This window comes from Oncorhynchus keta, unplaced genomic scaffold (genome assembly GCF_023373465.1).
Source record: "Oncorhynchus keta strain PuntledgeMale-10-30-2019 unplaced genomic scaffold, Oket_V2 Un_contig_1517_pilon_pilon, whole genome shotgun sequence".
In the NCBI taxonomy this organism is placed as follows: Eukaryota; Metazoa; Chordata; class Actinopteri; order Salmoniformes; family Salmonidae; genus Oncorhynchus; species Oncorhynchus keta.
In genome coordinates, this window is record NW_026279173.1 from 117,501 (window position 1) to 127,396 (window position 9,896).

Consider the following 9,896-nt stretch of genomic DNA (forward strand, 5'->3'; position numbering starts at 1 on the left):
ACCAGCTAACTGACTGGAGGAGAGAAGGAGAGGGGGAGGAGAGGAGAGGAGGGGAAGGGAGAGCATCCTCACCACTTAACCAGCTAACTGACTGGAGGAGAGAAGGAGAGGGGAGGAGAGGAGGGGGGGAGGGGAAGGGAGAGCATCCTCACCACTTAACCAGCTAACTGACTGGAGGAGAGAAGGAGAGGGGGGAGGAGGACAGGAGGGGAAGGGAGAGCATCCTCACCACTTAACCAGCTAACTGACTGGAGGAGAGAAGGAGAGGGGGAGGAGAGGAGGGAGGGGAAGGGAGAGCATCCTCACCACTTAACCAGCTAACTGACTGGAGGAGAGAAGGAGAGGGGGGAGGAGAGGAGGAGGAGGGAAGGGAGAGCATCCTCACCACTTAACCAGCTAACTGACTGGAGGAGAGAAGGAGAGGGGAGGAGAGGAGGGGAGGGGAAGGGAGAGCATCCTCACCACTTAACCAGCTAACTGACTGGAGGAGAGAAGGAGAGGGGAGGAGAGGAGAGGAGGGGAAGGGAGAGCATCCTCACCACTTAACCAGCTAACTGACTGGAGGAGAGAAGGAGAGGGGAGGAGAGGAGAGGAGGGGAAGGGAGAGCATCCTCACCACTTAACCAGCTAACTGACTGGAGGAGAGAAGGAGAGGGGGAGGAGAGGGAGGAGGGGAAGGAGAGCATCCTCACCACTTAACCAGCTAACTGACTGGAGGAGAGAAGGAGAGGGGAGGAGAGGAGGGGGACAGGAGGGGAAGGGAGAGCATCCTCACCACTTAACCAGCTAACTGACTGGAGGAGAGAATGAGAGGGGGGGAGGAGGGGACAGGAGGGGAAGGGAGAGCATCCTCACCACTTAACCAGCTAACTGACTGGAGGAGAGAAGGAGAGGGGGAGGAGAGGAGGGGAGGGGAGAGGAGGAGAGGAGAGGAGAGGGACAGGAAGGGAAGGGAGAGCATCCTCACCACTTAACCAGCTAACTGACTGGAGGAGAGAAGGAGAGGGGGAGGGGAGGAGAGGAGGGGGACAGGAGGGGAAGGGAGAGCATCCTCACCACTTAACCAGCTAACTGACTGGAGGAGAGAAGGAGGGGGGGAGAGGAGGGGGACAGGAGGGGAAGGGAGAGCATCCTCACCACTTAACCAGCTAACTGACTGGAGGAGAGAAGGAGAGGGGGAGGAGAGGAGAGGAGGGGAAGGGAGAGCATCCTCACCACTTAACCAGCTAACTGACTGGAGGAGAGAAGGAGAGGGGGAGGAGAGGAGGGGGACAGGAGGGGAAGGGAGAGCATCCTCACCACTTAACCAGCTAACTGACTGGAGGAGAGAAGGAGAGGGGGAGGAGAGGAGAGGAGGGGAAGGGAGAGCATCCTCACCACTTAACCAGCTAACTGACTGGAGGAGAGAAGGAGAGGGGGAGGAGAGGAGAGGAGGGGAAGGGAGAGCATCCTCACCACTTAACCAGCTAACTGACTGGAGGAGAGAAGGAGAGGGGGAGGAGAGGAGAGGAGGGGAAGGGAGAGCATCCTCACCACTTAACCAGCTAACTGACTGGAGGAGAGAAGGAGAGGGGGAGGAGAGGAGGGGGACAGGAGGGAAGGGAGAGCATCCTCACCACTTAACCAGCTAACTGACTGGAGGAGAGAAGGAGAGGGGGGAGAGGAGGGGGACAGGAGGGGAAGGGAGAGCATCCTCACCACTTAACCAGCTAACTGACTGGAGGGAGAGGAAGGAGAGGGGGAGGAGAGGAGAGGAGGGGAAGGGAGAGCATCCTCACCACTTAACCAGCTAACTGACTGGAGGAGAGAAGGAGAGGGGGAGGAGAGGAGGGGGACAGGAGGGGAAGGGAGAGCATCCTCACCACTTAACCAGCTAACTGACTGGAGGAGAGAAGGAGAGGGGGAGAGGAGGGGGACAGGAGGGGAAGGGAGAGCATCCTCACCACTTAACCAGCTAACTGACTGGAGGAGAGAAGGAGAGGGGGAGGAGAGGAGAGGAGGGGAAGGGAGAGCATCCTCACCACTTAACCAGCTAACTGACTGGAGGAGAGAAGGAGAGGGGGAGGAGAGGAGGGGGACAGGAGGGAAGGAGAGCATCCTCACCACTTAACCAGCTAACTGACTGGAGGAGAGAATGAGAGGGGAGGAGAGGAGGGGACAGGAGGGGAAGGGAGAGCATCCTCACCACTTAACCAGCTAACTGACTGGAGGAGAGAAGGAGAGGGGAGGAGAGGAGAGGAGGGGAAGGAGAGCATCCTCACTACTTAACCAGCTAACTGACTGGAGGAGAGAAGGAGAGGGGGAGGAGAGGAGAGGAGGGGAAGGGAGAGCATCCTCACCACTTAACCAGCTAACTGACTGGAGGAGAGAAGGAGAGGGGGAGGAGAGGAGAGGAGGGGAAGGGAGAGCATCCTCACCACTTAACCAGCTAACTGACTGGAGGAGAGAAGGAGAGGGGAGGAGAGGAGGGGGACAGGAGGGGAAGGGAGAGCATCCTCACCACTTAACCAGCTAACTGACTGGAGGAGAGAATGAGAGGGGGGGAGAGGAGGGGACAGGAGGGGAAGGGAGAGCATCCTCACCACTTAACCAGCTAACTGACTGGAGGAGAGAAGGAGAGGGGGAGGAGAGGAGAGGAGGGGAAGGGAGAGCATCCTCACCACTTAACCAGCTAACTGACTGGAGGAGAAGGAGAGGGGGAGGAGAGGAGAGGAGGAGAAGGGAGAGCATCCTCACCACTTAACCAGCTAACTGACTGGAGGAGAGAAGGGAGGGGAGGAGGGGAGGAGGGGAAGGGAGAGCATCCTCACCACTTAACCAGCTAACTGACTGGAGGAGAGAAGGAGAGGGGGAGGAGAGGAGAGGAGGGGAAGGGGAGAGCATCCTCACCACTTAACCAGCTAACTGACTGGAGGAGAGAAGGAGAGGGGAGGAGAGGAGGGGGACAGGAGGGAAGGGAGAGCATCCTCACCACTTAACCAGCTAACTGACTGGAGGAGAGAAGGAGAGGGGGAGGGAGAGGGGACAGGAGGGGAAGGGAGAGCATCCTCACCACTTAACCAGCTAACTGACTGGAGGAGAGAAGGAGAGGGGGAGGAGAGGAGAGGAGGGGAAGGGAGAGCATCCTCACCACTTAACCAGCTAACTGACTGGAGGAGAGAAGGAGAGGGGGGAGGAGAGGAGGGGGACAGGAGGGAAGGGAGAGCATCCTCACCACTTAACCAGCTAACTGACTGGAGGAGAGAATGAGAGAGGGGGAGAGGAGGGGGACAGGAGGGGAAGGGAGAGCATCCTCACCACTTAACCAGCTAACTGACTGGAGGAGAGAAGGAGGGGGGAGGAGAGGAGAGGAGGGGAAGGAGAGCATCCTCACCACTTAACCAGCTAACTGACTGGAGGAGAGAAGGAGAGGGGGAGGAGAGGAGAGGAGGGGAAGGGAGAGCATCCTCACCACTTAACCAGCTAACTGACTGGAGGAGAGAAGGAGAGGGGGAGGAGAGGAGAGGAGGGGAAGGGAGAGCATCCTCACCACTTAACCAGCTAACTGACTGGAGGAGAGAAGGAGAGGGGGGAGGAGAGGAGAGGAGGGGAAGGGAGAGCATCCTCACCACTTAACCAGCTAACTGACTGGAGGAGAGAAGGAGAGGGGGGAGGAGAGGAGGGGGACAGGAGGGGAAGGGAGAGCATCCTCACCACTTAACCAGCTAACTGACTGGAGGAGAGAGAAGGAGAGGGGGAGAGGAGGGGGACAGGAGGGGAAGGGAGAGCATCCTCACCACTTAACCAGCTAACTGACTGGAGGAGAGAAGGAGAGGGGAGGAGAGGAGAGGAGGGAAGGGAGAGCATCCTCACCACTTAACCAGCTAACTGACTGGAGGAGAGAAGGAGAGGGGAGGGAGGAGGGGACAGGAGGGGAAGGGAGAGCATCCTCACCACTTAACCAGCTAACTGACTGGAGGAGAGAAGGAGAGGGGAGGAGAGGAGAGGAGGGGAAGGGAGAGCATCCTCACCACTTAACCAGCTAACTGACTGGAGGAGAGAAGGAGAGGGGGAGGAGAGGAGGGGACAGGGGAAGGGAGAGCATCCTCACCACTTAACCAGCTAACTGACTGGAGGAGAGAAGGAGAGGGGAGGAGAGGAGGGGGACAGGAGGGAAGGGAGAGCATCCTCACCACTTAACCAGCTAACTGACTGGAGGAGAGAAGGAGAGGGGGGGAGAGGAGGGGGAGAGGAGGGGAAGGGAGAGCATCCTCACCACTTAACCAGCTAACTGACTGGAGGAGAGAAGGAGAGGGGAGGAGAGGAGAGGAGGGGAAGGAGAGCATCCTCACCACTTAACCAGCTAACTGACTGGAGGAGAGAAGGAGAGGGGGAGGAGAGGAGAGGAGGGAAGGGAGAGCATCCTCACCACTTAACCAGCTAACTGACTGGAGGAGAGAAGGAGAGGGGGGAGGAGAGGAGAGGAGGGGAAGGGAGAGCATCCTCACCACTTAACCAGCTAACTGACTGGAGGAGAGAAGGAGAGGGGGAGGAGAGGAGGGGGGACAGGAGGGGAAGGGAGAGCATCCTCACCACTTAACCAGCTAACTGACTGGAGGAGAGAATGAGAGGGGGAGGAGAGGAGGGGACAGGAGGGGAAGGGAGAGCATCCTCACCACTTAACCAGCTAACTGACTGGAGGAGAGAAGGAGAGGGGGAGGAGAGGAGAGGAGGGGAAGGGAGAGCATCCTCACCACTTAACCAGCTAACTGACTGGAGGAGAGAAGGAGAGGGGGGAGGGAGGGGGGACAGGAGGGGAAGGGAGAGCATCCTCACCACTTAACCAGCTAACTGACTGGAGGAGAGAATGAGAGGGGGGGGAGAGGAGGGGGACAGGAGGGGAAGGGAGAGCATCCTCACCACTTAACCAGCTAACTGACTGGAGGAGAGAAGGAGAGGGGGAGGAGAGGAGAGGAGGGGAAGGGAGAGCATCCTCACCACTTAACCAGCTAACTGACTGGAGGAGAGAAGGAGAGGGGGAGGAGAGGAGGGGGACAGGAGGGGAAGGGAGAGCATCCTCACCACTTAACCAGCTAACTGACTGGAGGAGAGAAGGAGAGGGGGAGGAAGCGTTACACTGTGAGACGAGAAGAGGAGCGGCGGAGGAGAGGAGGGGAAGGGAGAGCATCCTCACCACTTAACCAGCTAACTGACTGGAGGAGAGAAGGAGAGGGGAGGAGAGGAGAGGAGGGAAGGGAGAGCATCCTCACCACTTAACCAGCTAACTGACTGGAGGAGAGAAGGAGAGGGGGAGGAGAGGGAGAGGAGGGGAAGGGAGAGCATCCTCACCACTTAACCAGCTAACTGACTGGAGGAGAGAAGGAGAGGGGAGGAGAGGAGGGGACAGGAGGGGAAGGGAGAGCATCCTCACCACTTAACCAGCTAACTGACTGGAGGAGAGAATGAGGGGGGGAGAGGAGGGGGACAGGAGGGAAGGAGAGCATCCTCACCACTTAACCAGCTAACTGACTGGAGGAGAGAAGGAGAGGGGGAGGAGAGGAGAGGAGGGGAAGGGGAGAGCATCCTCACCACTTAACCAGCTAACTGACTGGAGGAGAGAAGGAGAGGGGGAGGAGAGGAGGAGGGACAGGAGGGGAAGGGAGAGCATCCTCACCACTTAACCAGCTAACTGACTGGAGGAGAGAAGGAGAGGGGGAGGAGAGGAGAGGAGGGGAAGGGAGAGCATCCTCACCACTTAACCAGCTAACTGACTGGAGGAGAGAAGGAGAGGGGAGGAGAGGAGAGGAGGGGAAGGGAGAGCATCCTCACCACTTAACCAGCTAACTGACTGGAGGAGAGAAGAGAGGGGGAGGAGAGGAGAGGAGGGAAGGGAGAGCATCCTCACCACTTAACCAGCTAACTGACTGGAGGAGAGAAGGAGAGGGGGAGGAGAGGAGGGGGACAGGAGGGGAAGGGAGAGCATCCTCACCACTTAACCAGCTAACTGACTGGAGGAGAGAAGGAGAGGGGGGGGAGAGGAGGGGGACAGGAGGGGAAGGGAGAGCATCCTCACCACTTAACCAGCTAACTGACTGGAGGAGAGAAGGAGAGGGGGAGGAGAGGAGAGGAGGGGAAGGGAGAGCATCCTCACCACTTAACCAGCTAACTGACTGGAGGAGAGAAGGAGAGGGGGAGGAGAGGAGAGGAGGGGAAGGGAGAGCATCCTCACCACTTAACCAGCTAACTGACTGGAGGAGAGAAGGAGAGGGGGAGGAGAGGAGAGGAGGGGAAGGGAGAGCATCCTCACCACTTAACCAGCTAACTGACTGGAGGAGAGAAGGAGAGGGGGAGGAGAGGAGGGGGACAGGAGGGGAAGGGAGAGCATCCTCACCACTTAACCAGCTAACTGACTGGAGGAGAGAATGAGAGGGGGGGAGAGGAGGGGGACAGGAGGGGAAGGGAGAGCATCCTCACCACTTAACCAGCTAACTGACTGGAGGAGAGAAGGAGAGGGGGAGGAGAGGAGAGGAGGGGAAGGGAGAGCATCCTCACTACTTAACCAGCTAACTGACTGGAGGAGAGAAGGAGAGGGGGAGGAGAGGAGAGGAGGGGAAGGGAGAGCATCCTCACCACTTAACCAGCTAACTGACTGGAGGAGAGAAGGAGAGGGGGAGGAGAGGAGAGGAGGGGAAGGGAGAGCATCCTCACCACTTAACCAGCTAACTGACTGGAGGAGAGAAGGAGAGGGGGAGGAGAGGAGGGGGACAGGAGGGGAAGGGAGAGCATCCTCACCACTTAACCAGCTAACTGACTGGAGGAGAGAATGAGAGGGGGGAGAGGAGGGGGACAGGAGGGGAAGGGAGAGCATCCTCACCACTTAACCAGCTAACTGACTGGAGGAGAGAAGGAGAGGGGAGGAGAGGAGAGGAGGGGAAGGGAGAGCATCCTCACCACTTAACCAGCTAACTGACTGGAGGAGAGAAGGAGAGGGGGGAGAGGAGGGGGACAGGAGGGAAGGGAGAGCATCCTCACCACTTAACCAGCTAACTGACTGGAGGAGAGAAGGAGAGGGGGGAGGAGAGGAGAGGAGGGGAAGGGAGAGCATCCTCACCACTTAACCAGCTAACTGACTGGAGGAGAGAAGGAGAGGGGAGGAGAGGAGGGGGAGGAGGGGAAGGGAGAGCATCCTCACCACTTAACCAGCTAACTGACTGGAGGAGAGAAGGAGAGGGGGAGGAGAGGAGGGGGACAGGAGGGGAAGGGAGAGCATCCTCACCACTTAACCAGCTAACTGACTGGAGGAGAGAATGAGAGGGGGAGAGGAGGGGGACAGGAGGGAAGGGAGAGCATCCTCACCACTTAACCAGCTAACTGACTGGAGGAGAGAAGGAGAGGGGGAGGAGAGGAGAGGAGGGGAAGGGAGAGCATCCTCACCACTTAACCAGCTAACTGACTGGAGGAGAGAAGGAGAGGGGGAGGAGAGGAGAGGAGGGGAAGGAGAGCATCCTCACCACTTAACCAGCTAACTGACTGGAGGAGAGAAGGAGAGGGGGAGGAGAGGGAGAGGAGGGGAAGGGAGAGCATCCTCACCACTTAACCAGCTAACTGACTGGAGGAGAGAAGGAGAGGGGGAGGAGAGGAGGGGACAGGAGGAAGGAGAGCATCCTCACCACTTAACCAGCTAACTGACTGGAGGAGAGAATGAGAGAGGGGGGAGGAGGGGGACAGGAGGGAAGGGAGAGCATCCTCACCACTTAACCAGCTAACTGACTGGAGGAGAGAAGGAGAGGGGAGGAGAGGAGAGGAGGAAGGAGAGCATCCTCACCACTTAACCAGCTAACTGACTGGAGGAGAGAAGGAGAGGGGGAGGAGAGGAGAGGAGGGGAAGGGAGAGCATCCTCACCACTTAACCAGCTAACTGACTGGAGGAGAGAAGGAGAGGGGGGAGGAGAGGAGAGGAGGGAAGGGAGAGCATCCTCACCACTTAACCAGCTAACTGACTGGAGGAGAGAAGGAGAGGGGGAGGAGAGGAGGGGGCCAGGAGGGGAAGGGAGAGCATCCTCACCACTTAACCAGCTAACTGACTGGAGGAGAGAAGGAGAGGGGGAGGAGAGGAGGGGGACAGGAGGGGAGGGGAGAGCATCCTCACCACTTAACCAGCTAACTGACTGGAGGAGAGAAGGAGAGGGGGAGGAGAGGAGAGGAGGGGAAGGGAGAGCATCCTCACCACTTAACCAGCTAACTGACTGGAGGAGAGAAGGAGAGGGGGGAGGAGAGGAGAGGAGGGGAAGGGAGAGCATCCTCACCACTTAACCAGCTAACTGACTGGATGAGAGAAGAGAGGGGAGGAGAGGAGGGGAGGAGGGGAAGGGAGAGCATCCTCACCACTTAACCAGCTAACTGACTGGAGGAGAGAAGGAGAGGGGAGGAGAGGAGAGGAGGGGAAGGGAGAGCATCCTCACCACTTAACCAGCTAACTGACTGGATGAGAGAAGGAGAGGGGAGGAGAGGAGAGGAGGGAAGGGAGAGCATCCTCACCACTTAACCAGCTAACTGACTGGAGGAGAGAAGGAGAGGGGGAGGAGAGGAGAGCATCCTCACCACTTAACCAGCTAACTGACTGGAGGAGAGAAGGAGAGGGGGAGGAGAGGAGAGGAGGGGAAGGGAGAGCATCCTCACCACTTAACCAGCTAACTGACTGGAGGAGAGAAGGAGAGGGGGAGGAGAGGAGGAGAGGGGGGGGAGAGGAGGGGAAGGGAGAGCATCCTCACCACTTAACCAGCTAACTGACTGGAGGAGAGAAGGAGAGGGGGAGGAGAGGAGAGGAGGGGAAGGGAGAGCATCCTCACCACTTAACCAGCTAACTGACTGGAGGAGAGAAGGAGAGGGGGAGGAGAGGAGAGGAGGGGAAGGGAGAGCATCCTCACCACTTAACCAGCTAACTGACTGGAGGAGAGAAGGAGAGGGGAGGAGAGGAGAGGAGAGGAGGGGAAGGGAGAGCATCCTCACCACTTAACCAGCTAACTGACTGGAGGAGAGAAGGAGAGGGGAGGAGAGGAGGGAGGGGAAGGGAGAGCATCCTCACCACTTAACCAGCTAACTGACTGGAGGAGAGAAGAGAGGGGTGGAGAGGAGGAGAGGGGGGGGAGGAGAGGAGGGGAAGGGAGAGCATCCTCACCACTTAACCAGCTAACTGACTGGAGGAGAGAAGGAGAGGGGGAGGAGAGGAGGAGAGGGGAGGAGAGGAGGAGGGGGAAGGGAGAGCATCCTCACCACTTAACCAGCTAACTGACTGGAGGAGAGAAGGAGAGGGGAGGAGAGGAGAGGAGGGGAAGGGAGAGCATCCTCACCACTTAACCAGCTAACTGACTGGAGGGAGAAGGAGAGGAGGAGGGAGGGAGGAGAGGGGAGGAGAGGGAGGAGGAAGGGAGAGCATCCCCTCACCACTTAACCAGCTAACTGACTGGAGGAGAGAAGGAGAGGGGGAGGAGAGGAGGGGGAAGGAGGGGAGAGCATCCTCACCACTTAACCAGCTAACTGACTGGAGGAGAGAAGGAGAGGGGGAGGAGAGGAGGGGGAGAGGAGGGGAAGGGAGAGCATCCTCACCACTTAACCAGCTAACTGACTGGAGGAGAGAAGGAGAGGGGAGGAGAGGAGAGGAGGAGGGAAGGGAGAGCATCCTCACCACTTAACCAGCTAACTGACTGGAGGAGAGAAGGAGAGGGGGAGGAGAGGAGAGGAGGGGAAGGGAGAGCATCCTCACCACTTAACCAGCTAACTGACTGGAGGAGAGAAGGAGAGGGGAGGAGAGGAGGGGGACAGGAGGGGAAGGGAGAGCATCCTCACCACTTAACCAGCGAACTGACTGGAGGAGAGAAGGAGAGGGGGAGGAGAGGGGGAGGAGAGGAGGGGAAGGG